Consider the following 27,298-nt stretch of genomic DNA (forward strand, 5'->3'; position numbering starts at 1 on the left):
TCACTGCTGTGTGTGTGATAGGCTGATAAATAAGAAACAAAGAAAAACTGCTAGAGAAATTAAAGCTGCTGGAGGTTGATGGGGTTTCTTTCTGCTGGCCAATGCCTGGTCATCTCTGAGAACAGACAGTCGTTTTCCCATTGTAAAGGGAGATCAACTTGTGAACACCACCCTTTGAAACCTAAGCCCAGGAATTTTTCTTTCTCTCTGGTTTCTGCCTTTGGAAGAGCTAGTATGGCTAGGCTTCAGCCTCTTTCCCCCCCGGCTGGACAAGGCTGCCGCAGAGGGAGTGGGGCTGGCAGGATTTCGGCGCTTCCTGGAGGGGGTTGGAGAGTGTGAAATGACAGCGGCCCCTTCCCAGATGGGCTGAAGCTCTGGCAGGGCTCACTGAGCCTTGTAGAGTGGGGCTGGCGGGTCAGGCTGCTTCCTGGCTCGGCAGCACTTTGTGCCGCTGCTGGCTTTCAGCAGCAACTGCCGAGGAAGGGGAGGGAAAGCTCTTGAGCTGTGGCTTGCTGACACAGTGGCCACACTCCTCCAGAGCAGCTAGGGAAAATCTTGCATGGCAAAGAGCTGCAGCCGCTGGCCCTGGGACCATCCCCAGTGCCTGGGCAAGAGTTGAAGCCTTTCACTAGCCAGACGAGACTTGCAGATGAATCCTTTTTCCAGAGAGAGGGGAAGAGAGAGGGATCAACAGGTAAAGAGGCAGCATCAACCACCCAAGGCAGCGAGGAAAGGAATTAAGCCTCAGATGGGAAGAGAAGAGGAAGATGCCCGAAGAAGCTGAAATTTTCTTTTATTCAAGCTATGGAGGGGGACAATCATGTTCTGAAGAAACTCCTTGAATTCCTGAAACAGTATTTTGGGGGGAATGGAGTATTTCAAAGCATAGTTCTGAGCAAAAGGAATTCATTGCTAAAGCTGTGCTAATGGTGAAGTTGTTGTAATGCTATGTGATGCTGGAAGAGAAAAGGAGAAGTGAGAGATGCTGAAGATTTGTGGCTCTTAAGTGACAAAGCAAAAGATTCCTGTTTCCAGAGATGATCACAGAATCCAATGAAGAGAACTTTTGTCTTTGAAGAACTTATCCTTCATGATTCAATGACACCCCTTGAATCATGGCCCACAAACACAGCTGAGACTGGTGTCAAATGGGAGGAAAGGACTGATGGCAGAGTTTTCTAAGCAGCTGGCATCAGAGCAATAGGAAGGCATGAGAAAATGTTTTTTCTTGTGAAAATCTCCATAGATTGACAAAAGAGAACTTCTTTTTCCCTACAAGGACTGATGAAAAGACTATAGCAGAGTTATGACTGTTTTAAACAGCAATGGTTTTTTTTACCTCTGTGTTGTCAATTAAACACAGCAATGCGTGGCTGCTGGGGAAAAAGGGTATCTGGAAGTTTTATTCTGGTTTTGTATCCTTGTAGTTTGGTTAATAAACTTCCTCGATTCCTTTTAAATTTTAAACTTCTTTTGGCCTTCTCATATTCCACATCTTCAAGCAAGAAATGGATAAGTTTTCCAGTGATTTTTTAATTAATACTTTCAAACCATGACAGGTGTCAGAGTGAGGAGGAAATTGGAGCTGTCAGAGCGATTGCTTCACTAAGAGGTGAACAGTGGGGCTGTCATGGCTGTCATGTGACAGAGAGTGGAACACTGAGGCTTTCACTGCTCGGCTGTCACAGAGAGTGGAACACTAGAACTGTCACAGCTGTAGTATCACATTGCAGAGGAAATTGGAGTTGTCAGAGCTCTGGTGTCACAGAGAATAGAAGACTGTGCTGTCACTGTTGTGGTGTCACAGAGAGGGGAGCAGTTGGGCTGTGACGGCTCTGGTGTCACAGAGAGGGAAACCAGTGCTGTGACTGCCGTGGTGTCACAGAGAGTGGAACGCTGTTGCTGTCAATTCTGTGGTGTCACAGAGAGGGAAGCCCAGTGCTGTCACTGCTGTGGTGTCACAGAGAGGGAGGCCCAGTGCTGTCGCTGCTGTGGTGTCAAAGAGAGGGAAGCCCAATGGTGTCACTGCTGTGGTGTCAGACAGAGCGGAATGCTGTTGTTGTCACTGCTGTTGTGTCACAGAGTGTGGATCACTGGTGCTGTCACAGCTGTGGCGTCACAGAGAGGGAAGCCCAGTGCTGCCACTGCTGTGGCGTCACAGACAGTGGAACACTGGTGTAGTCACAGCCATGGTGTCACAGAGATTAGAAAGCAGTTGTTGTCACTGCTGTTGTGTCACAGAGAGTGGAAAACTGGTGCTGTCACTGCCGTGGTGTCACTGAGAGAGGAACAATGGTGCTGTCTCTGATGTGGTGTCACAGAGAGGGAAGCCCAGTGCTGTCACGGCTGTGGCGTCACAGAGAGTGGAACGCTGGTGTGGTCACGGCTGTGGTGTCACAGAGAGTGGAACCCTGGGGCGGTAGCTGCTCTGGTGTTACAGAGAGGGGACGCCTGGGGCTGTCACTGCTGTGTGTGTGATAGGCTGATAAATAAGAAACAAAGAAAAACTGCTAGAGAAATTAAAGCTGCTGGAGGTTGATGGGGTTTCTTTCTGCTGGCCAATGCCTGGTCATCTCTGAGAACAGACAGTCGTTTTCCCATTGTAAAGGGAGATCAACTTGTGAACACCACCCTTTGAAACCTAAGCCCAGGAATTTTTCTTTCTCTCTGGTTTCTGCCTTTGGAAGAGCTAGTATGGCTAGGCTTCTGCCTCTTGCCCCCACAGCTGGACAAGGCTGCCGCAGGGGGAGTGGGGCTGGCAGGATTTCGGCGCTTCCTGGAGGGGGTTGGAGAGTGTGAAATGACAGCGGCCCCTTCCCAGATGGGCTGAAGCTCTGGCAGGGCTCACTGAGCCTTGTAGAGTGGGGCTGGCGGGTCAGGCTGCTTCCTGGCTCGGCAGCAGTTTCTGCCGCTGCTGGCTTTCAGCAGCAACTGCCGAGGAAGGGGAGGGAAAGCTCTTGAGCTGTGGCTTGCTGACACAGTGGCCAGACTACTACAGTAATGGATCATCTTGATCTGGTCTAGGTCCTTGGTGGCCTCTTGTGCATCCCAGCAATTTAACATTTGCCCTAGTGGGCTATCAGGGGGAATGGGTCTGGTGGCCTCTTCATTCCCCTTGGGACCTACTCTCTTACTTAAACACTGTCCCATTGCTCCTCCTATCTCTGGACCTTCACTTAAAACTTACGGTGCCTTTACCTGAATAAAACTGGAACTGACAGACAACACGACTTCTAACCAACTTAAAACTGGCTCTTACTTAAATTAAACTTTATAAAGGTGCTCCTACTCAAACTAAAAATTTCTAATGACAGACAACTGACCTTTCAAACCTCAACAAAAACTCACACTTTAGGAACTCACTCTCTCCTTTCACACTAGGGAATACACTCAATCTTCTCACACAGGAATCCACACCCTTTCTTACACTCGGCCGGCCTTCCACTCACACTTTGAATTTTCTGGGGCTTGCAGTCTCCGCTTGCCCCGGGGGTTAGGTCCCAGCGGGGCTTGCAGGTTCCGCTTGCCCCACCCTACACCCCAATCCCGTTCCCCTCGTGCCTCGCCTCCCTGACCCCCTTGCCAGCGAAGACTATGAGCACTCCTGGGTCGACGTCGAAGGGACCCTAGCACTAGACGCTCCTGGGACCTTCCCCCGTCCCTGTCTCAGTGCCGTCCACAAGATTTGGTCAGCAGGGCTCACCCCGGAGCCCCCTGCCCCTCCGCTCCCTGACTATCCCCCTTCCCCAGTGAGAATAGCTTCTGCGCGAGGGCTGACTGTAAGTGAGTGGTGGGAGAATTCCCCCTTGCCTCCTAGCCGCTCCGCCCACCAGGGAATGGCTTCGGCTAAGGGATGCGTGAGTGTATTACTCTAGCTGCCTCGCCCGCCCGCGCAGACTACCTGCCCCTGTGCTCTCCGGCAGCAGGTTGACGACCTCCCTTCTCAGGAACCCCCTGAGCCGAGACTGAGCCGTGACAACTAGAGCCTTTCAGCACGTCCTGTGTCACAGACCCTGGGAAGTGAGGGCCCTTCGTTGACAGCCTGGTGCCGGTAGGGCCTGGGGACCCCCAATTCCAATTCCCCGGTCAGGTCGTCTTGAGTACCCAAGTGGGGGGGGTGTGTTCACTCACACCGAACCTAGGCACCCCCACACACCACCACGGGAGTTACCTAGATTGCCTGCATGTGACTCTCACTCACCTAGGCCTTCCACACGCCCGGAGCAGCCTAGGCCGTTTAGCCCTTTTCAGTAGAGGAGCCTACCCCTATGTGCGCCACTCACTCTCTTAGGTACCCCTCTGCGCACTCAGAGGGGGGGCTTTTATCCCCAGGAGATGCCTCACTCGTTTCTCTGGGCCCAAGTGAGCCTCTTTCGCTTCCTGCCATTCCCGGCCGGCCCCCTCGCGGGAGTCCGGAACTGCGGTACTGGGCAGTCCGCACTCGCCCCGGGGGTCTGGGCTGCCAGCCCCTGTCTCACTCACACATCCACTCACTCGCCTCCTACTCCCGCCACCGGTGGCTTACCCAATCCGGCGCTCTTCTCCGATGTCGATCCCAGGCTGTTCTTCTGGGTCCAGTATAGCCAGCTGTCCTCTGGAGGCCCAATAGGGTGGGCGGCCGTCCCGTCCCTGGTCCTCTTCAGGGCGTGGCTATCCCGAATGAGCCCCCAAGCTGTGATAAACGGGCCAGGAGACCAGCTCCTATTAAAAAGGCCTTTATTAAGCAGCACAGCTCTGGGGTGGGGGCCCGAGGGGTCACGCACACCGCCACTGCTCCCACTGGACACCGCAGAAGAGGAGGATCCGTACAGCTCTGTCACTAGGGCAGAGCTGGGCCTTCCTTCCTCACAGGAGTCCCCAGGAAGACTCATTCTTTTGGGCTCATAGTCTAGGCTGTCATCCCAGTCGAGTCTCCTCAAGGTTATGTCGGCCTCTGGAAAGAAGTCAGGGGACTCCTCTGGGTCTTCCTTGTTAGATGGTGCTGGTTCTATTCCTTCCCTTTTGCGTGGCTCGTTGTTTTAGGGTTTTTTTCCAGTCTGGGTGCATCCCATAAGTCTCTGGCCTCTCTCGTTTGCATAAAAGTCAGTATGTCATCTTCCTCCTCAGGACGGTACAGCAACTCGGGAAAGGGATACAATGTTGCCATGTGGGAGTCTAGGAGCAGTGGGGGCAGTGCCTGGCTGAACACAGAACAAGAAACACAGGGTACAGCAACTTGGGAGAGGGGGCAGGGCCTGGCTGAACAAGGAACAAGAAATATGGGGTACAGCAATTTGCGACAGGGGTACAAGGTAAGTAAACCTGGGACGGGGGTACAAGGTAAGTAAGGAGTTTAAAACAGCAACTGGAACGTATTATTCTTAACAATATCCTGGGACAGGGGTACAAGGTAAGTAAGGAGTTTACAAACAGCAACTGTAACATATTATTCTTAACATTTCCCCTGTCATTGCTCCCTTTACACTTCAATAAAACCTGTTCCTGGGAAGACAAAGAGACTCTGAGCCTCCTCCATCCCTTTACTGAAACCCGCGACGCCTGGGATCTACAGAGCCCGAGTGCAGGGAGCTCTGGAGGTTCGGCACGTGGACTGTCGTTCCTGTATCGTTCCCCACTCTTGGCGCTGCCATTAGCCAAGTTGTCCAGGGCTAGCCCGAGGCTTGGAAAGGTGTAGACTTGGAAAGGTGTAGAGCGCAGCGTCACTGTCATGGTTTGAAAGTACGAATTAAAAAATCACTGGAAAACTTATTCACTTCTTGCTTGAAGATGTGGAATATGAGAAGGCCAAAAGAAGTTTAAAATTTAAAAGGAATCAAGGATGTTTATTAACCAAACTACAAGGATACAAAACCAGAATAAAACTTCCAGATACCCTTTTTCCCCAGCACCCACGCATTGCTGTGTTTAATTGACAACACAGAGGTAAAAAAAAACATTGCTGTTTAAAACAGTCATAACTCTGCTATAGTCTTTTCATCAGTCCTTGTAGGGAAAAAGAAGTTCTCTTTTGTCAATCTATGGAGATTTTCACAAGAAAAAAACATTTTCTCATGCCTTCTTATTGCTCTGATGCCAGCTGCTTAGAAAACTCTGCCATCAGTCCTTTCCTCCCATTTGACACCAGTCTCAGCTGTGTTTGTGGGCCATGATTCAAGGGGTGTCATTTGAAGGATGAGTTCTTCAAAGGCAAAAGTTCTCTTCATTGGATTCTGTGATCATCTCTGGAAACAGGAATGTTTTGCTTTGTCTCTTAAGAGCCACAAATCTTCAGCATCTCTCACTTCTCCTTTTCTCTTCCAGCATCTCATAGCATTACAACAACTTCACCATTAGCACAGCTTTAGCAATGAATTCCTTTTGCTCAGAACTATACTTTGAAATACTCCATTCCCCCCAAAATACTGTTTCAGGAATTCAAGGAGTTTTTCCAGAACATGATTGTCCCTCTCCATAGCTTGCAGTTTCTCTTTGTTTCTTAAATGTCAGCTTATCACACACCACAGCTGTGACAGCCCCAGGGTTCTACTCTCTGTGACACCACAACAGTGACAGCCTTAGTCTTCTATTCTCTGTGACACCAGAGTTCTGACAGCTCCAATTTCCTCTTCAATGTGATACTACAGCTGTGACAGTTCTAGTGTTCCACTGTCTGTGATACCAGAGCAGTGAAAGCCTCAGTGTTCCACTCTCTGTCACATGACAGCCATGACAGCCCCACTGTTCACCTCTTAGTGAAGCAATCGCTCTGACAGCTCCAATTTCCTCCTCACTCTAACACCTGTCATGGTTTGAAAGTACTAATTAAAAAATCACTGGAAAACTTATTCATTTCTTGCTTGAAGATGTGGAATATGAGAAGGCCAAAAGAAGTTTAAAATTTAAAAGGAATCGAGGAAGTTTATTAACCAAACTACAAGGATACAAAAACAGAATAAAACTTCCAGATACCCTTTTTCCCCAGCACCCACGCATTCCTGTGTTTAATTGGCAACACTGAGGTATAGAGGAATGGCTAGCTAGCAAAGGTCATGTTCCCTTGCAGCAGTTATCTGAGAAAGAATTAGACAATAGAGTACAGTGTGTGTGAGATGTTGCAAGGTCAGGAAGACCTTAGTGAGTACTGCTAACTGAGGACAGGATGCTGTGATCAGAAGAACGTGAATTCAGCATAGATGAGCAATCACAAGAATGTTCAACTATGTGGAGTTGACCTTAAATGAAAATATCCAATAATGAGCTTGCTTTTGTACTATGTATGAGCCTAATTATTGATGCTATATAAGTGGTTTTAGAGTTACCAATAAATGAGACTTGCTGATCGTTCATATTGAGTGCTGCATTTCTCCCGCCGAACTCATCAAATGGCACCCAAACAACAGGGACCTTTGGGACTTTTGGGACCATTGGGACCTTAAAAAGGAGTCAGCCAAGGGAGTCGGTGACAGGGGATGGGTCCTCCACAACAAGGACAGCGAAACGCAACGGCTGTGCTGCATTCCAGGCAACCTCGGAGGAGAGTCCTCATCACACAGCAACGTTGCCGTGCCCAGGCGACCTTATAGAAGAGTCCTGGCCGTAACGTGCTGCCGAAACCTTGTAGGGGCTGCAACAGCGCGCACACTGACAGTAAGATGGAAAGGCAAGCAGCATATGATTTATTTACCTGCTTTTTAGAAAAGCAACAGGTTAAAAATTTTGATTTGCGCAAGGAACTCCCTGGACTTCTTGCTTATGGGTCTGCTCAGGGTTGTTTTCAAAATCCCCATACAGTTCATGAATTGAGTGGCGAAAATTTGGAGATAAATTGTGGGAAGCTGTTTTAAATGATAATAAAACTGCTAAAAAATTGGGAAAACTGTGGCAGACAGTTCATAATGTTCTTTTGCAGTATCAGGCTGAACAGGCAGCTGCAATGAAGGCATCTACAGCTATGTCAAAAAATAGATTATTAGAGGGAATTAATGAGTGTCCATTGCCACCCGCCATGAATACAGCAATCTTGACCCCACCCCATGCAGTCACTGACACCTGCCGCAGCTGCTAATCCTTTTGTGCCATCTCTAATTCCTTCACCTACTAACCTTAATTCTGGAACGGTGCCTTCGGCACCATTACCATCCTCCCTTATGGGAAATAAATCTGTCCCTGGGGTAGGGCGTGAGTTAGGTGAGACTGTTGCATGGGAAAGAAGGGAGACATGGGCTGCGTTGGCACGGAATATTTTGCAATAAATCTGTCCCTGGGGTAGGGCGTGAGTTAGGTGAGACTGTTGCATGGGAAAGAAGGGAGACATGGGCTGCGTTGGCACGGAATATTTTGCAAGAGGGAGATCAGGAAATAGCAGATGCTGTATTGGAAGTAGCATGTCCCGTAACGTTTGCACCGATTCAAGGGGGAGGAATACAAGCTCAAATTACAGCTTTAGATTGGAAATGGTTATCACAGTTGCAATGTACAGTTAGTCAGTTTGGAGTGACTAGTGAACCGGTTAGACAAATGATTGATTATTTGTGGGGTACACAGATTTTGTTGCCTGCAGATTGTAGGAGTATTATGAAATTGATTCTTAGTCAACATCAGCAGTTGTTGTTTAATGCACACTGGCAAACTTATTGCCAAGAAAGCGTAAACGTGCAAAGACAGGCAGGTGATCCACTGCATGGACTAACTTTGGAATAACTTATTGGATTAGGAGCATGTAGTCAAGTGGAAGCACAAGCTATTTTGGGGCCAGACAAGTTGAGAGAAGGAATGCTGTTAGTGCGAGCTGCATTTGATCAGATTAAGGAGCCAGGAGGTATTCCATCTTATATGGGTATTAAACAAGGGTGAGATGAACCATTTGGAGCATTTATTGATAAAGTAGCTACAGCTATAGAGGGGGCAGGTGTTCCTGAATATATGAGGGGAGCATTATTAAAACAATGTGCATTACAAAATTGTAATCCAGCAACCAGGTCAGTTTTAAATTCCCTAAATGCTAACTGGACTATTGAAGAGGCATTAGAGAGGATGTCTAATATACCGGTGGGGTCACAGGCAATGTTAGTCCAGGCAATTAAAGAACTAGGGCAAAGGTTAGAGAAGCAGGTTGCAGCTACTCAGAGTCAGGTTTTAGCAGCTCTTGCACCCCTACAAGCAGCTACAACCAACAATGGCAGGATTCCGGCCTCCCGACTCAAATGTTTTCGTTGTGGCAACCTTGGACATATTCGGAAGGAATGTACTGTACCATCTGTTTGGGGCAATCAGTGTTGGTCCAATACCCACGCTGATAATGTCTGCCACCGGCGATCGGGAAACGGGAAGGTCAGTGCAAGAAGCCGCCGCGCCAGGACACAAATAGCAGCTGCTAGAACGTCAGTGCAACTTCCCTGCAGCCTGCCACAGCAGGGAGCCTCGGCCTGGACCTGGCAGCCTCAGTGACTGTGGATTTACTGACATCACAGCCCTACAAGATTCCCACAGGAATTATCGGACCAGTGATAATAAATGGAAAAGCTATGGCTGCAATAGTGTTGGGACATTCATCTGCTAGTCTAATGGGACTGTTTATTTTACCTGGAGTAATTGATGTGGACTATTCTGGTGAAATACATGTCATGGCATATACACTGGCACCACCAGCCAGAATTGATAAGGGACAGCGAATTGCACAATTGGTACCGCTGCCGCAATATACCCATCATTTGACACCATTGAAAAATCAATCACGGGGTACGGGTGAATTTGGTTCCACAGTAGGACTTGCATTACTTACTCTGGACTTAAATACCCGACCCAAGCGAACAGTTGTTCTCAATTATAACGGAGAATCCCACCAATTAGAAGGACTATTGGATACTGGGGCGGACTCAATGATTGTTGCTCCACAGTATTGGCCCCAGGAATGGCCTTTGTTGCCTAGTATGGTTACTGTTACAGGGGTAGGAGGTTTAACTTCAGCGAAAAAGTCTCCACAAATCAAGATTCAATTAGATGGGAAGGTCATCAGTTCTGTTTTGTCAATTGTCCCATTACCAGACAAGGTTCAATGTCTAATTGGATGAGATATTTTGTCACAGCTTGGTGTTATTTTGACAAATGAGCACCCTTTAGAATAGAGGCCATTGTTTGGACTTTCCCCACCCCCACTTAAATAGATAATTCAGGAACCAGTATGGGTTGATCAGTGGCCTTTAAAAAGGGAAAGTCTGCAACAAGCTCATCAATTAGTGCTGGAACAATATCAACAAGGACATTTAAAGTTGTCAACAAGTCCTTGGAATATCCCCATTTTTGTTATAAAAAAGAAATCTGGGAAATATCTGGGATTGCTGCCATGACTTACGCGCAGTAAATGAACAAATGGAGCCAATGGGGGTGCTACAACCTGGTTTGCCCAATCCTGCAATGTTATCAAAAGATTGGCCCTTGTTAATAATTGATTTAAAGGACTGTTTTTTCACTATCTCACTGCATGAAGAGGATACTTGCAGATTTGCTTTTACCTTGCCTTCATTAAATCGAGCAGAACCAGACAAGAGATTTGAATGGACAGTTTTACCACAGGGTATGCGTAAATTCTCCTACCTTGTGCCAGCTTTATGTTGATAATGCTTTGCAGCAACTACGTGTTCAGTGGCCTACAACTATTATTTATCATTATATGGACGATATTCTTTTTGCTCAGTCACAACCTTTTGCAGATAAACAAGTTAAAGACATTCAAATACAACTACTTCAGAATGGACTGGCTGTTGCACCTGAGAAAATACAGCAGTCATCCCCATGGAAATATCTTGGGTGGACTTTAACTGAGCAGTATGTTGCCCCTCAGAAACTGTCATTAAACATGTCACTTCATACTGTTCATGATGCTCAGCGATTGCTAGGAGATTTACAATGGCTTAAACCTGTTGTGGGTATTCCTAATGAACTTTTACAATCTTTACGACCTTTGTTAAAAGGTACTGATCCTACAGCACCTATACAGGTCACCAGTGAACAAGAAGAAGCTCTCAATAAAATAATGGATTGTATCCAGACAGGTGTAGTTCATAGGCAAGATCCAGACTTAGACATTAATCTTACTGTATGGTTAAGACCTCAACATCTCATCGGTGCCTTAATGCAGCAACAAAAGAAAACAGGGGAGATATGGGTATTAGAATGGTTGTTGCCACCACTACAGCAGAGACATACCTTAATCCAAAAAATTGAAATTTTAGCAAATTTGATAAAACAAGGACGGAAGCGATTGTGGCAAATTATGGGTGCAGATCCAGCTGAAATTCAGATACCAATAAAAAAGGACACTTTAGATTAGTATTTAATTCACAGCTCCACATTGCAAGAAGCATTGCTTGACAACAGCAGTGTGGTCAGTACTGAGGAGATGCCTCGAATACCACTACGATGGATAGGTCAGCAGAATTGGATTGAAAAGCCCAAACGATCATTTGTGACACTACCAGAGGCATCAACCGTGTTCACTGATGCTGGAAAGAAATCTTGCACAACTGCTGCTACATGGCAAAATTCAGAAGGACAACGGAATCATCATATTATTCCAGCTCAAAAGGAGGATACATTACAAACTCTGGAATTAGTCGCTGCTGTTTGGGTTTTGGTGCAGTTTAAGGGTCCTGTTTATGTGGTAACTGATTCTTTATATGTTGCAGGAGTGAGTGAACGTATTGAAAATGCAGACATAAACGAAGTAAAAACCCTTCGTTTATATGAACTGTTTTTGCAGCTTCAAAGAGCAGTAAAGTTGAGGACTGCTGCCTTTGCTATTATCCATATTTGTAGCCACAAAATGGGACATAGGTTTACGAGAAGGAAATGCTAGGGCAGACCGATTGGTTTCATTGACACAAAATAGTCCTGTCCCACCACAGACATTAGCTAGAGAAGCTCATGCCATCTTTCACCAAAATGCGAAAGGTCTCCATCGGGAGTTTCAGATACCTTTGGAGGAGGCTCGGGCTATTGTCAAAGCATGTCCTATTTGTAGTTTTCATAATCAAGGCAGTGGATTTGGTCTTGGGGTAAACCCTAGAGGATTACAGGCTAATGAGTTGGGGCAAATGGATATTACTCATGTTGCAGAGTTTGGGAGAATTAAATATGTACATGTCACCATCGATACTTATAGTCATTACATCTGGGCTACAGCTCAATCTGGTGAGAAAGCATGGAATGTTGAGCGACATTTAGTAAGTTGTTTTGCAGCCATGGGAGTTCCACGTTCTATTAAAACAGACAATGGACCTGCTTATTGTAGTAGTAGAATTAAGCAGGTGATGCAATCATGGGGAATCAAACACATAACAGGGATTCCTCATTCCCCCACAAGTCAGGCAATAGTAGAACGAGCACATGGTACCTTAAAACAATATCTGAATAAATTTAGGGAGATCAAAGATCCACAAGAACGATTATTGCGTTGTTTATTTCTTTGAAATTTTCTGTGTATTTTTGGAAACAGTGATTTGCCTGCAGCAATACGTCGTAGTGCACCTGAAGCAGAGAAAACTCAAAGTCCAATATGGGTTCGCTATAAAGATCCAAAAACAGGTCTGTGGGGAGGTCCCAGCAAGGTACTGTATTGGGGACATGGTTATCTTTGTGTGTCTACCCCCACAGGGCCTGTCTGGGTGCCGAGCCGATGGACTAAACCTGCTGATCCTAGGGATTTACCTTCAGCTGATCCAGAAAATTTAGCAGATACTTCTCGCTCTCTACCATCAACATAAAGACAGGATCCGATGAACTCTCACATGAAAATCTTGTGTACAGTACCAAATTGTGAATGTTATCCTTTTGTATGTTACATTTATAAAGTGTGTAAAGAAAAGTGGTGGATTGCATTCTAAGTTGGGTCGATCCCCAAGAGGGATTTGTACAGTGTTACAATTTTGAAAGAAATTTGACTGAGATTGCATTACAGGAAGGTGTGCAAACAGGACAATTTGAAAAAGGATCTGACAAATGGTGTGAGATTTTTGCTTTTGGGATAAATCCAGAAAATTATTGTTATCATCCTAATACCCCTTTACCATATATTATTGAAATAACCACAATACGTTGTCGCAAGACACTGACACAAATTAGGTGTGATATTCCAGGGGTAAAAAATAAAAATTGAGAGCAATTTTTAAAACAGCAGTCTCGAGAGAAAGGGTCTTTCCCTGAAAGTTATCCCTGCTGCCGAGAAGATGGAACACCCTGTGGTTCGAAGCAACCGAATCTACGGGCGAGGCAGAGGGGTAAAAGAAAAGGGAAGCAAGATCTCACATGGGATCCAGCCAAGATTGCTGGCTGAACTGCCGCAATCCTTTTAAAGTCATTAAAGGACTATCTCTGATCAGGTTGTTGTGGTGGTTTACCATGATAAAGGGATCTGAAGGGTTTTTGATTGACATGGATGAGAGACAAAATATGTGGGTAACGTGGGCTAATCAAACTGGACAGGATAATTTTTGCCTTTCAATGGCTACCCCTTCAGATCCTTTTCGAATTTGTTTAGTGGGCACACCTTTAGATGATTCACTCAATGCCACAATGTTTAAAAACTGGACAAAGAATTGGAAAACACCCAAGGAAGCAAACAAAACATTATGTGAAATTCCATCAGGTAAATTCATGATCAATATCTGTGACACAGGTTTAATTACAGCAAATCCCATTGGTGCTCAAAATTGGTACATTGCTACAGGTTTAAATGTTACCAGGTCAGAACCACAAGAATTAAGACTGTTAGGCTCAGCCCCTAGCAATTATTGTTTAACTTTTGTCAACTGGGCTAGGAACAATCATGCAAAAAAGTCTCATGGGTCAAACGGTACAAATATTTCTCCACAAAATTTGTTATATTTGCAAAATAATGATGCATACTGTGGCAATTGGTCTCACAAAGTAAATTCTAGCAGTTCACCTCTACAATTACCACCTGGTATTTTTCTAATCTGTGGAGATCGTGCATGGCAAGGACTGCCAGCAAACATTTATGGAGGGCCTTGTTATTTTGGAAAATTGACACTGTTTGCACCCACTATACAACAACTATTAGGAGCCAATAGAACCAGGTTACGAACAAAGAGAAGTGTGTTCCAATTGGGGCCAGAATGCAAAGATCAGGTTGAACTTTGGGAACCTCCTACAGTGATTGTGTCATCTGTTTTTACACCTGGAGTATCTAGTGCCCAAACTTTAACACAGTTACGATGACTGGCGTGTTGGACAGGAAAACAGTTTAACATTACATCAAAGGTTTTGTCTGATTTGCTTTTGGATATGAAGAGTGTTAGGCATGCTGTATTGCAGAATACAGCTGCTATTGATTTTTTGCTATTAGCACAGGGCCATGGCTGTGAAGACTTCGATGGGATGTGTTGCATGAATCTTTCTGACCATTCAGTGTCTATTCATGCTCGTCTTCAACAACTACAGAGCAATATGAAAAAATTAACCACAGAAACAAATCCATTAGAGGAATGGTTTCAATCCCTAGGTCTCACAGGATGGTTAAAACATTAGGGACAAATGGCAATTGTTGTTATATTGATCATTGTGATTGTGTTACTGTTTATTCCTTGCATACTGCAATGCTTGCAAAACATGGTAAAGAAGGCTACTTCTACAGTTTTGTTAGTACAAAAAGAAAACGGGAATTATAGAGGAATGGTTAGCTAGCAAAGGTCATGTTCCCATGCAGCAGTTAGCTGAGAAAGAATTAGACAATAGAGTACAGTTAGTTGCAAGGTCAGGAAGACCTTAGTTATTGCTGTGTAAAAATGCTCGCTCACGGTGAGAGACTTCTCCAGGGTCAAGCTGTTCAAGTATAAGCAATTTATTATAAGGGTAAAAAGAGGGGAGACCCGTGTCCGCCACCAGCCTCGGCATCCACGTGGTCAGGGGGAGGAGGGAGAGCCTGCAGAGCAGGAGAGGTGAGGTTGGAAGAGGGGAGGGAGGGAGGGAGGGAGTAAGAGCAACAGAGAGAAAGTGGGAAAAACCAGAGGAGAGAGCAGGGAGGACGAGAGGGGTAGGAGCAGGGAGAGGGGGCTGAGAGTTAAGAGTGGGGGAGAGGGGTAAAGGGGTAAGAGGTAAGGGAGAGGGGGGGTTCAGAGGTAGGAGAGAAAAGGTAAGAGCTAAGAGCTAAGAGAACGGAGTTCTTGTTACAATCCAATATATGCTTTCCTGTAGTGAATATTCTAATTCTTAGTAACCAATGAGACACACCCACTAAAGAATTTACATACAGTCTATGCGCTTCCCTATATTAACATACAGTGGTGCATTTTAGATTCTACAAAACTTTACAAGTTCTTTCCTTGCTTCTTTACCTTTGGACTTTCTGTCAGCAGAAGGACATTGTTTTATCAACAGGGATTCTCCTCTAGCTGGCTAGGCTATTGTTCTTTGGTTAACCAGTACTCAGTATCCTAGGACTCAAAGCAGGCTTTCATTTCTACTTTGATTCTAGCTTTCATATTTTCAGAATCTAGTGCCAAACAATCACATTCATAAGGTTTCCCTGTTGCATCCTCCCCAAGACTTAGTGATAACTGTTAACTGAGAACAGGACACTGTGATCAGAAGAATGTGAATTCAGCATAGATGAGCGATCACAGGAATGTGGAATTAGGTGGAGTTGACCTTAAATGAAATATCCAATAACGAGTTTGTTTTTGCACTATGTATGAGCCTAATTATTGATGCTATATAAGTGGTTTTAGAGTTACCAATAAATGAGACTTGCTGATCATTCATATTGAGTGCTGCATTTCTCCCGCCGAACTCTTCAATCTGTCTCTGTGAGCTTCTCTGGAAACAAGTTTTTGCTTTGCCTATACAACGGCCCCAAATCTTCAACTATTACTTCTCTCCCCTCTTTTCCAGCACCTCACTGTACCACAATTACTCCACCTTTTGCTCAAAATCCACACTTTAAACATTCCATTCCTCCCAATATACTCTGTCATAAATTAAAGGAGTTTTTTCAGAACACTATTGTCCACCTCCATAGCTTTAACAGAAAAATATTTCAGCTTATAAAGCATCTCCTTATTCTCTCTTCTCCATTTAAAACTTAATTCTTTTCTTCATGGTGTTTGATGTTTTTTTGGTGTCTTTTTCATGTTGATTGTCTCTCTCTCTCTCTCTCTCTCTCTCTCTCTCTCTCTGGGAAAAAGGAGTAATCTGCAAGTCTCATCCAGGTAGTAAAAGAGTTAAAGTCTGGGAAAGCTGCAGATGTTCATGGTGTCAGGTTTCAGTTCAGCAGCAGAAACTGCAAATCCAGTCAGGCCGGCCGGCTCCATTTGTCCCCCCCACCCCCCGCCCTCTGCAGCCTTGTCCGGCCTGGAGGGGGAGAGGAGGCCGAGACAGAGCCCTGTTACCTTCTCAGAAACCAAAGAGAACAAAAGAGAGCCCTGGCTTTACATCTTAAGGTGGTGTTCACAAGTTGATCTCACTTCTCAATGGTTAAAACCGCCTCCAGTTCTCAGAAATGACCAATAATTGGTCAGGAGAAAAGACTGCCACCAGCAGCTTCAACTTCCTTAGCTCCCAAAGCTATCTTAAAGGTAAAGTCACCCTATGACACCAGGGAAAAACTGGGAAAAGAAGAAGGAAAAATCAGGAAAAAAAATAGGGGAAAATCAGGAAAAAAAATGGGGGGAAAAATTGGGAAAAACAGGGAAAGATCAGGAAAAGAAAGAGGAAGAAGACCAGGAAAAAATTAGGAAAAATCAAGGAAAAAAATAAAGGAAAAAATGAGGAAAAGAAAGTGGGGGGAAAAAACCTTGGAAAAATGGAAAAAAAAAAAAGGGAAAAAGCGAGGAAATATTTCAGAAACAAACAGGAAAAAGTCAGGAAAAATTAGGGAAAAAAGAGGGAAATTGGGACAAATCAGAAAAAAAAATGTGAAAAAGACGTGAAAAAAAGTTGTGAAAAATGAGGGAAAAAACAGGAAAAGAAAAAGGGAATAAAACTTGAAAAAATCAGGAAGAATATCAGAAAAAATAATGAAAAAAGTGGGGAAAAATCAGGGGGAAAATCGAGAAAAAATGGGGGAAAAAAAGAGAAAAAAATGGGACAATTATTGGGAAAAATGGGAAAAAATCAGGGACAAAGTGAGGAAAAGAAAGAGGAAAATAATCTGGAAAAATTAGGAAAAAGTAGGAAAAAATGGGGAAAAAAACCTGGAAAAAACTGGGAAAAATTAGGAAAAAAACAGGATGAAATCCCCCAATCCCATTTTTCCATGGAATTTTGGGAATTGCCTACCTTGGAGGTCATAAAAGTATTTCCAGACCTGCGAATCCAGGGAGTGGGGAAGGGTAGAATTGCAGATGAGCTGGTCCAGATTTTTGGGAAAGTAGATGGCCTGATCCTCTTCCAGCTTCCAGAATGTTCAGATGAATCCCACACCTCCTTCTGGCTAGAAATCATGAAAAAATCATGGAAAAATCATGGGAAATCTGTGATTCAAATCCATGGAATTCTGTCCCCAAAACACCCTTTTTCCCCCCTAAAATTTCAAATTCTCCCCCCCGCCCAAATATTATTTTTTTGAATAATTAAATGGGGAAGATAGAGGGAAATGGGGAAAAATAGGATGGAAATGGGAGGAAAAATGGGGAAAAGTTGGGTAAAACTAGAAAAAATGGGGGAAAAGAGAAAAATGGGAGGAAAAATGGGATAAAATTGGGGGGAAATGGAGCAAAAATGGGAAAAAAAAGGAGATAACATTTGGGAAAAATGGAGACAAATTGTACCCTAATAGAGAATGACTGGGAATGACTGGGATCATCCTGGGGTGCCGAGGAAACTGAAGTCACACAGGGTGAGCAACTGGGCTCGCGCTGGGAGCACCCACTGCCGGCACCAGGAGTCCCGAACCCCTTTCCCAGCCAGGCCACCCCTCCAGCCCCAGCATCCCCCCAGGGTCCCAGCAATCCCAGGGATTCCCCCCTCTCAGGGTCCCCGCTTTGCGGCTCTGGGGCTCTCTTCTCTCTGGGGTCCCGCTCAGGGAAGCCGCAGCTCTGCCAGGGCTCTCCAAAACCGGGGTCCCCCCGCCCCTGCCACTCCAGCCCGGTCCCCACATTGCTCCGGCAGAGCTCAAGGTGGCCCGGCCCGGGAAGCCCAACCCCCGCCATGTAGGTGACCTGCATCCTCCTGGCCCCACTGGGGCTCTGCCACCACTGCCACCGGGACCCCCCAAAAACACCTCCCGGGGATCCCCGGTGTCCATCCGAGGGGCATCTGTGGCTTGGCTCTGGAGCCCTGCGATCCCCAAATATCTCCCCAAACATAAACTCCAAACCCAGGGACCCCCGGGGTATTCGAGGCGAGCTCCCCCTTCTTGGGCACCGGCGGGATGGGGTGCGATGGTCCCAGGAGGCTACGAGTTCAGGGATGGCTGGAGCCGCTTGGTTCCTCCTCTGCTCTTCTCCTCCTGTTACTTGCTGCCGCTCCTCCTCCTCCTCCTCCTCCTCGTCCGCCTCGTCCTCCTCCTCGTCCTCGTCCTCCTCCTCGTCCTCGTCCTCCTCCTCATCCTTCTCCTCGTCTGTGGGTGCGGAGGAGCCCACTGGGCCCGAGATCCTGGCTCTCCCGTGGGGAGGAGACACTTCTCTGTAAGACAGACACAGTGTGTCGCTCCCAGGGCTCTTTGAGTCAGATATGTTAAACTGTTGTGTTTCACTGGTGTTCTCCCCTGCTGTCCAACCCCGATACAGGTATCTCGGGCTCCCCCCCCAGCACCTCTCCTTCCCCATAAATACTCCGGCCTTTCCCCAGTTCGAGTGGATTCGCTGTTGCCGGTACCCTTTGCCGAAGCTCTGCCTGAATAAAGGCTTGTGCCTCGGTGGAACGCTGGACCAGCATTCTCGTCCCTGCTTCCTGTGTCGCCTGCCCGCCGCCGCTGAGCCGAGTTGCCCTGAGCTGAGCTGAAATCACTCTATAATTACTGAGCTGACCTGGAATCACTCAACTGCTCGAAGCTGCCCACATGCGCTTCGGGCCAGCCTTTCTCAAGGCTGTGTCTAGAGGAGTCGCACTGCACCAGGCTTTCCGTCGCCGCGGCAAGTGGTGACCCGACCGCGGAGCTTTGAAGAAGCCCTGAAGAAGCGTCCGCTCACAGTTTTAGCTGTGAGGCGAGCCGCCGTTGGAGCGATCCAAGAGACTGCGGCCGGGACCCTCGTCTGACCATCTGGGGCAAGGAAAGCCCCTGAGGACTGGCCCCCAGGTGACCACCTACCCAGCAGCTTTTTTTTTGCCCGCCAGCATCTGCCGAAGAGAAATTGTAAGTGTATCCCGTGAAAGTTTTTTTTTTTTCGGGCTTCTTATTTTTTTTCTTTTTCTTTGCTGTTTTACTACTGGGTGGGGAGTGAAAAAGGATGGGGAATGAGTCCTCTGTACGGAGACTGACCCCACCTGAGAGGGACTTTTATATCCAAGTTGTAACTACCCTAAAAGCAGGAAATTTTAAGTTTTCTAAAGGGGATTTAAAAAGATTTATTCATTGGGTTTTTAAACATTTTAGGATTAATTAGGACTCTGCAAAATCAGGAATTTTTTGGGATAATGTGGGAAGAAAGTTATATACAGTTCAAGCTAAGGGGGATTTTTCTGTTGCAAAGTTTTTTCCTGTGTTTCAAAATATTATTTTCTCATTGGAAAAAGAGGGAAAAAAAGAAGAGGGAGTTTTGGGTCCCCAGTTAAACCCCCCAACCCCGTCAGCCCCTCCAGGTGTCCCCGAACCCCTTTCCCTATCTGAGAGTCAGTCGGGGGATGGACGTTGCCCCCAGGCACAGAGCTGCTGCCATCTCTCTGACACCCCCCCACCGTCTCTCTGCCCGTGCCAGGGCAGCAGTGGCCATGCCGCCCTGGGTCCTTCCTCTACCCTCTCTCCTATGCCTTCACACCCAGTTGTGTCCCCCCCAGTTCCTAGCGTTAGCACAGCAGGCGCTGGCCGCGTGGCCGGCCACACCATTTTGTCCTAGTCCCACCCCGGATTTCCCGCCTTCACCCCTTCTCTTCCGGCCGCGTCCTGCTGCCCCTCCCCCCACACTGTGTCGTTGGGTGTAACCGCGTCGGGCCCCGCCCCATCCATCGGGAACCCCTCCCCATCGCGGGCTCCGCTCCTGTCCCTTTGTGCCGGGGCCCCGTCCCCAGCGGCGCGCCCGCTCCAGGGACCCTGTGCCCCGGAGGTCGGGACGGCTCCGGCTGGAGCGGGGCCACCCCGGCCTCCCCCCGCAGCCACAAAAGGGCCAGCTCTAGGCAGCCGAGCCGGCACCGTGCTGCCAGCAAGCACGCCCCATCTCCACTAGGAGATGAGAGCAGTGAATCTTCTTATTCAGACTCTGAGTATGAAGACCCCTGGGCTGAGGTGCAGAGGGAAGCCACACGGGCAGGGAACTCAGCTCTGTCCCGGAAAATACTTGCCTTTCCTGTAATAATGAGGAGAGACAGGACAGGGGCACAAGTTGCTGTATGGGAGTCCCTTCATTATAGGGAACTGCAGGAACTTTGCAAAGCTGCAGAGGAACATGGCAGGAGTTCACATTTTTTTAAACACATGCTGGAAGCCTCCTTCTCTGCCCACGTCATGGTCCCCCATGACATCAAAAATATTATGAACTGCCTTCTCTCTCCAGCAGAATACATGTTGTGGGAGAGGCAGTGGAAAAAACATTTAAAGCAGTTATCAGATGTTTATGCTAAAGATGCTAACAGACCTAATTTTACTTTAGAACAATTAGCAGGAGAAGGAGATTTCCAGAAGCCCCGACATCAGGCCCGGGACCTGCCTGAAGCAGCTTTACAGGATACAGCTAATGCTGCTAAGATACCTCTTTTTACCACCCCTGATGATAAAGTGCCAACACAGTGCTTCACCAATATTAAGCAAGGGGCAACTGAGTCTTTTATCAAATATATTGATAAGTTAAAAGTGGCCATTGAAAAGCAGATAGAGAGTCCACAGGCGCAAAAGGAATTATTAGTAAAAATAGCAATGGCCAATGCTAATCAAGAGTGCAAAGCTGTTTTGCGAGCCCTCCCACTGGACCCAGAACCAACCATAGATCAGATGGTTGAAGCTTGCACCAAGCACTCCTCTGCCTTAAGTGAGAATACAGTGGCACTTGCAGTGGCTAAAGGAGTGGCAGAGGCGATATCTGGAGCTTATGCTGCAGACCCCAATAGAAATTGTTGTTTTAATTGTGGTGAGCCTGGACATTTTTTCAAAGACTGTCCACAGAGATATTCTATACAACCTCCAGCCCACCAACGGTTCCCCAGACAGAACTGGCATTCGGGAAACTTCAAGCAGAGCGCGGAACGGCCCCGCGCTTCGACATCAAATCAAATGCCGCACCGCTCCACCCCTCCTGCCAAACCCACCATCCTGCCTCCACGGGTACCCCGATATCAAGCCCAGAAGGTGGAGCGCTTCAGATGCAAACCCGGCATCAACTGGTAGCTAGACACTCTACATATGAAGGGTGACTGTGTTTACGAAGTCCCCACAGGGAAACGTGGACCACCAGGCGGTCCCTCTAACATCTTAATACTTGGGGATCCTACCAACTGTCCAGAACAAATTCATACTGTTCCTGAGGTCCAGACTATATACCCTGGAGATGAAATTTCCATCTCTCTGACCCGCATAGACCCTCCTTATTATTTAAAAGAACAGACTCCTGTGGCACAGGCCTTTTTACTTCCTAGTGACTGCCCAGATCATGTTCCCCTCAACCCCAGTGCTATGTGGACACAGGTTGTGGGCTCCTGCAAACCCATTGTGGACTGCAGCCTGTTTTGTTATGGGGAAAGGATTCAGTGCCCAGGAATGATAGACACTGGAGCAGATGTTACCATCATCGCCTGCTCCGAGTGGCCAGACAATTGGGAATTACAACCTGTAGCAGGCATGATTTCAGGAATTGGAGGGATGACAGCTTCCGTGAGGAGCAAACGGAATATTGTTATCGAAGGACCTGAGGGACAAATGGCAGCCATCAGGCCATTTGTGGTGAGAGCACCAATCACCCTCCGGGGATGGGATCTCCTGTCCCAATGTGGGGCTTCTCTGTGGATTCCCAGCAGGGATTTTTAGTCAGGGTCACTGAGAAGCACGCCACGCCTACCATCCCCCAACTCACCTGGAAACAGCACCATCCAGTGTGGGTTGATGAGTGGCCCCTATCTGAGACCAAACTGCGCGCACTGGAAGCCCTTGTGGAAAAGCAGCTTGCCAAGGGCCGCATCACTGAGTCCAACAGCCCTTGGAACTCCCCTGTCTTTGTCCTACGCAAACCAGGCAAGGACAGGCAAGGAGGTCCTTCAGGACCTCCCAAAGATCAACGAAGTCATTGAGGACATGGGACCCCTTCAGCCCGGTATGCCCTCCCCTTCAATGCTCCCCCCGGGATTGGAAGCTGGTTGTCATTGACATGAAGGACTGTTTTTTCAACATACCACTCCATCCTCAGGATGCTCCCAGATTTGCATTCTCGGTTCCCTCTCCAAACAGACAAGCACCTTTAAAAAGATACCATTGGCTGGTCCTTCCTCAGGGGATGAAAAATTCCCCTACCATCTGCCAATGGTACGTGGCCCACATCCTGTCACCTGTGAGGACTCTGTTCCCAGATGCTGTCATCCTCCCCTACATGGATGACATCCTGGTTTGTGCTGCTGACGATGACTATCTGCACCGGACTTTACAAAAAACTATGCAGACAAATGAGGACGCTGGATTTGAGATCTGTGAGGACAAGATCCAGCACACCTGCCCTTGGACCTACCTGGGACTCTGGATCCGCGAGCAGACCATCGTGTCCCAGCAGCTGACCATCAAAGACGACCCCAAGACCCTGCGGGACCTACATCAGCTCTGCGGGTCCATCAACTGGGTACGCCCTCTGCTTGGGGTAACAACAGAAGTCCTTGCACCCCTCTTCAACCTGCTCCACGGCAGCGAGGACCTCGATTCACCACGCTCCCTCACGCTGGAGGCCCGGGAATCCATCACCAAGGTCCAGGAGGCCCTGTCTTCACGGCAAGCCCACTGCTATGAGCCCAGCCTGCCCTTCCAGCTGGTTATCCTGGGTAAGGCCCCACGCTTACACGCGCTCATTTTCCAATGGGACACGGCATTGAAGGATCCTCTCCTTATCATCAAGTGGATTTTTACACATAACTAGCCCACTAAAACTATTACCACCCCACAGGAAATCATGGCTGAACTCATTAAAAGAGCTAGAGTCTGCCTCCACACTCTTGCAGCCTGTGAGTTCACCTTCATCTTCCTCCCATTGGCAACTGGAAGTTTGGAGCCTTTGCTCCAAACCAATGAGAGCCTTCAGTTTGCTCTCGATAGCTATTCAGGCCAAATTTCTATACACCCACCTGGCCACAGACTTTTCAAAACCACATTTAATTTGGTCCCCAAATCATTACAGAGCAAAACACCGCTCCAGGCCCTGACGGTTTTCACAGATGGCTCAGGGAAGTTCCACAAGTCAGTCATGACTTGGAAGGACCCCAGGACACAGAAATGGGAGTCTGATGTCCAAGTGGTCGAAGGATCACCACAGATTGCTGAGTTAGCAGCCGTTGTCAGAGCTTTTGAGAAATTCCAAGAACCTTTCAATCTGGTGACTGATTCGGCTTATGTGGCTGGAATAGCTATGAGAGCAGAACATGCGTTTCTAAAAGAGGTCTCTAACCCAAATTTATACAAATTGCTTTCTGAATTAGTATATCTTATCTCCCACAGAAAGCAACCTTACTATGTCATGCATGTGAGGGCACATTCTGACCTCCCAGGTGCCATTGCCAAAGGAAACAGGAGGGCAGACGCCTTAGCCATGCCTGCTGGAGCAGCCAATGTCCCTGACATTTTCGCAGAAGTGAAATTGTCCCACCAGTTCTTCCACCAGAACGTGCCTGCACTGATGAGAATGTTCAGACTACCCAGAGACCAGGCTAGAGCAATAGTTGCCACCAATTGCCAATCGTTCCAAATACCGGTCGTTAACTCCGGGGTTAACCCCTGAGGACTGAACAGCTGCCAGATATGGCAAACTGATGTCACTCACGTCCCGTCCTTCGGGAGAGTCAAATACGTACATGTCTCCGTAGACACCTTCTCTGGTGCAGTGTTTGCCTCAGCCCATGCAGGAGAAAATGCCAAGCGCACCATCCGACATTTTCTCCTTGCTTTTGCAACCCTGGGAGTCCCAGAACAAATTAAAACAGACAATGGACCTGCTTACACCTCTCACAAATTAAGAGACTTTTTCAATGAGTGGGGGGTGAAACACACCACGGGCATTCCTCATTCCCCCACAGGGCAATCAATAGTAGAGAGAACCCACCAAAACCTAAAAAGAGTCCTTGATCACCAGCGGGGAGGAACAGAAATCATTCCCCCCATTGAGAGGCTCTGTAAAGCTCTGTATGTCATGAACTTTCTAAATTGTTCGCCTACAGAGCCTGACCGCCCTGTAATTCGGCACTTCTCTAACTCAACTCATGCCAAACTCACAGAGCAGCCGCCAGTGCTGATCAAGGATCCTGAATCACAACTGACATCGGGACCTTTCCCACTGATTACCTGGGGGAGAGGGTACGCATGTGTGTCCACACCATCAGGACCTAAGTGGCTCCCAGGGAAAAATGTGAAACCTTATTTAGGCCCTACAAACCCTGCACCAGATTCAGAACTTTCAAAGTCTCCTGAGACCCACACAGGTCCAGAAAAACAGCAGCCCACTGCAGCCTGGAAACGGAGACGTCGTCGGAGTCTACCGAACTGACCTGCCACCAGACCAACAACCAGACAGAGGCCAAACTGTCCTGCTGCCAGGGCCACAACGAGACAACTGCCAACGTCACGCCTGACACCGTGACAGTACACAAGTCTTCTTAACTCCCTCCCCCTTCCCCTTCTTGCCCTCATTGCCTAGCCCAAATTGTTAGTTTGCAGCAAAGTGCACCTCTGTGCTGCTGCTGGTGTCGGGTCATGTGTCCCCAGTACACAGAATAATCTCGCCTATAATTGTTTCGTTTTTTTTGTTTTCTTGGTTTTTTTTTTAAAGAGGGGGGAGACAGGAGAGGAAAGGGAGAAAGAAAATAGCTTCCCCCCCCCCTCCAAAAATCAGAGCTAATCGTTTATGTCCTATTTTAGAAATGGAGAGCAAAACCATCCTTGAGTTCCTGATGTTCCTGCTTATCTGGATGCTCCTGAAAACATCAGCTGTGGATGCCTGGCTAGTAGCACAGCCCCAGGAGTATGTGTGGATCACCCTCACAAAGACGCTCCAACAAGAACACATGTGCTTGTCCATGGGCAGCGCCACCAACCCTCTGTCATCCTGCCTGGTAGAGATTTCTTTAAAGCCCCATAAATATCCTTTCACATGGAAAGAACCCAACCCAGTAGACACCTGGGATGAGTGGACAAAGATCTTGCCCCATGCACCAGAGGAACCCCAGGAATTAGAGCTTTTGGGATCCTCCAAAGCTATTGCATAAATTTTAATTATCACCCAGTAGCCAATGCATGGCCTGCCTCGAAATACCAAAAGGCAATTAAATCAAGGAAAAATGTGAGTCCCAACAGTAAAATTTACAGTCAGTCCAAATGGTGCAATTACACCAGCAGCACACGATCCACCTCCTCTCACTATCCCAGAGTGCTGCCCCGGGGAGTGTTCTTGATCTGTGGGGATAGAGTGTGGGCAGGAATCCCTTCCCGACTCCGGGGAGGTCCTTGCACATTTGGACAGCTTACCATCCTCACTCCAAATTCAACTCTAATACATGATTGGCTGAAAAAGAATGAATTGGCCCACCAAAAGATCTCGCCCAATTAGATGAAAATTGTGATAGCCAAATTAAAGATCGGTCCTACACGAAGAGGGTGGTGATGTCAGCATTTTTCCAGTGTGCAGCTGCTGCTAAAGCCCTTGGTGAGCCTTCTCACCTGGAGTGTTGGCATGGTAAGCAGGCCAACTGGACCTCCTCTGTCCTGAGTGACCTCTTGACAGACGAAGAGACTGTTAGGCATGCCACGCTACAAAACCAAGCTGCCATAGACTTTCTACTCCTGGCCCATGGACACGGCTGCGAGGAATCAGATGGTTTGTGCTGCTTTAACCTCTCCAGCCCCAGTGAAGGCATCCACGCCCGCATCCAGAGACTCCAACAGGCAGTCCAAAAACTCCAGAATGAAAAAGAGCCCCAGTGGCTTGAAGACCTTTTTGTGAGCTGGGGACTCGAGAGATGGGTTGCCTCCATCCTCAAGAACATTTTTTGAGTTTTCTTGATTGTTATTATCTTCCTAAGTATGTTTTCATATTTTAGGAAGCTATCAGCTAACTCTCTAGGAGATGCCTTTTTAATAAGTAAAGAAGGGAGTTGTGGGTGAGCAGGAGCCCACTGGGCCCGAGATCCTGGCTCTCCCGTGGGGAGGAGACACTTCTCTGTAAGACAGACACAGTGTGTCGCTCCCAGGGCTCTTTGAGTCAGATATGTTAAACTGTTGTGTTTCACTGGTGTTCTCCCCTGCTGTCCAACCCCGGTACAGGTATCTCGGGCTCCCCCCCCAGCACCTCTCCTTCCCCATAAATACTCCGGCCTTTCCCCCAGTTCGAGTGGATTCGCTGTTGCCGGTACCCTTTGCCGAAGCTCTGCCTGAATAAAGGCTTGTGCCTCGGTGGAACGCTGGACCAGCATTCTCGTCCCTGCTTCCTGTGTCGCCTGCCCGCCGCCGCTGAGCCGAGTTGCCCTGAGCTGAGCTGAAATCACTCTATAATTACTGAGCTGACCTGGAATCACTCAACTGCTCGAAGCTGCCCACATGCGCTTCGGGCCAGCCTTTCTCAAGGCTGTGTCTAGAGGAGTCGCACTGCACCAGGCTTTCCGTCGCCGCGGAAATCCTCCTCCTCCTCCTCCTCATCCTCGTCCTCCTAGTCCTCCTCTTCGTCCTCCTCCTCCTCCTCCTCTTTCTCGTCCTCCTCCTCCTCCTCCTCCTCTTCGTCCTCCTCCTCCTCATCTTCCTCCTCATCCTCCTCCTCGTCCTCATCTTCGTCCTCCTCCTCTGCCCCTGCTCGTCCTCCTCCACCTCCTCCTCCCTCCTTGTACTCCTCCACATCCTCCTCCTCTTGGTTCCCCTCCTCCTCCTCCTCCTCCTCCTCATCCTCCTCCTACCTTTTCTCCTCATCCTCCTTCTCTTCATTCTCGGCCTCATCCTCATCCTTCGCCTCCTCCTCCTCCAACTCCTCCTACTCCTCCTCCTCCT

General features: G+C 47.8%; 1 pseudogene; it reads left to right on the top strand.

The window, feature by feature from the left end:
• The first annotated feature begins 21,838 nt into the window (after positions 1–21,838).
• Positions 21,839–26,476, top strand: LOC147645206 (uncharacterized; annotated as a pseudogene).
• Positions 26,477–27,298: the final 822 nt, after the last annotated feature.

The sequence above is a fragment of the Cyanistes caeruleus genome, unplaced genomic scaffold (assembly GCF_971803275.1).
Source record: "Cyanistes caeruleus unplaced genomic scaffold, bCyaCae1.hap1.1 HAP1_SUPER_34, whole genome shotgun sequence".
Taxonomy (NCBI): domain Eukaryota; kingdom Metazoa; phylum Chordata; class Aves; order Passeriformes; family Paridae; genus Cyanistes; species Cyanistes caeruleus.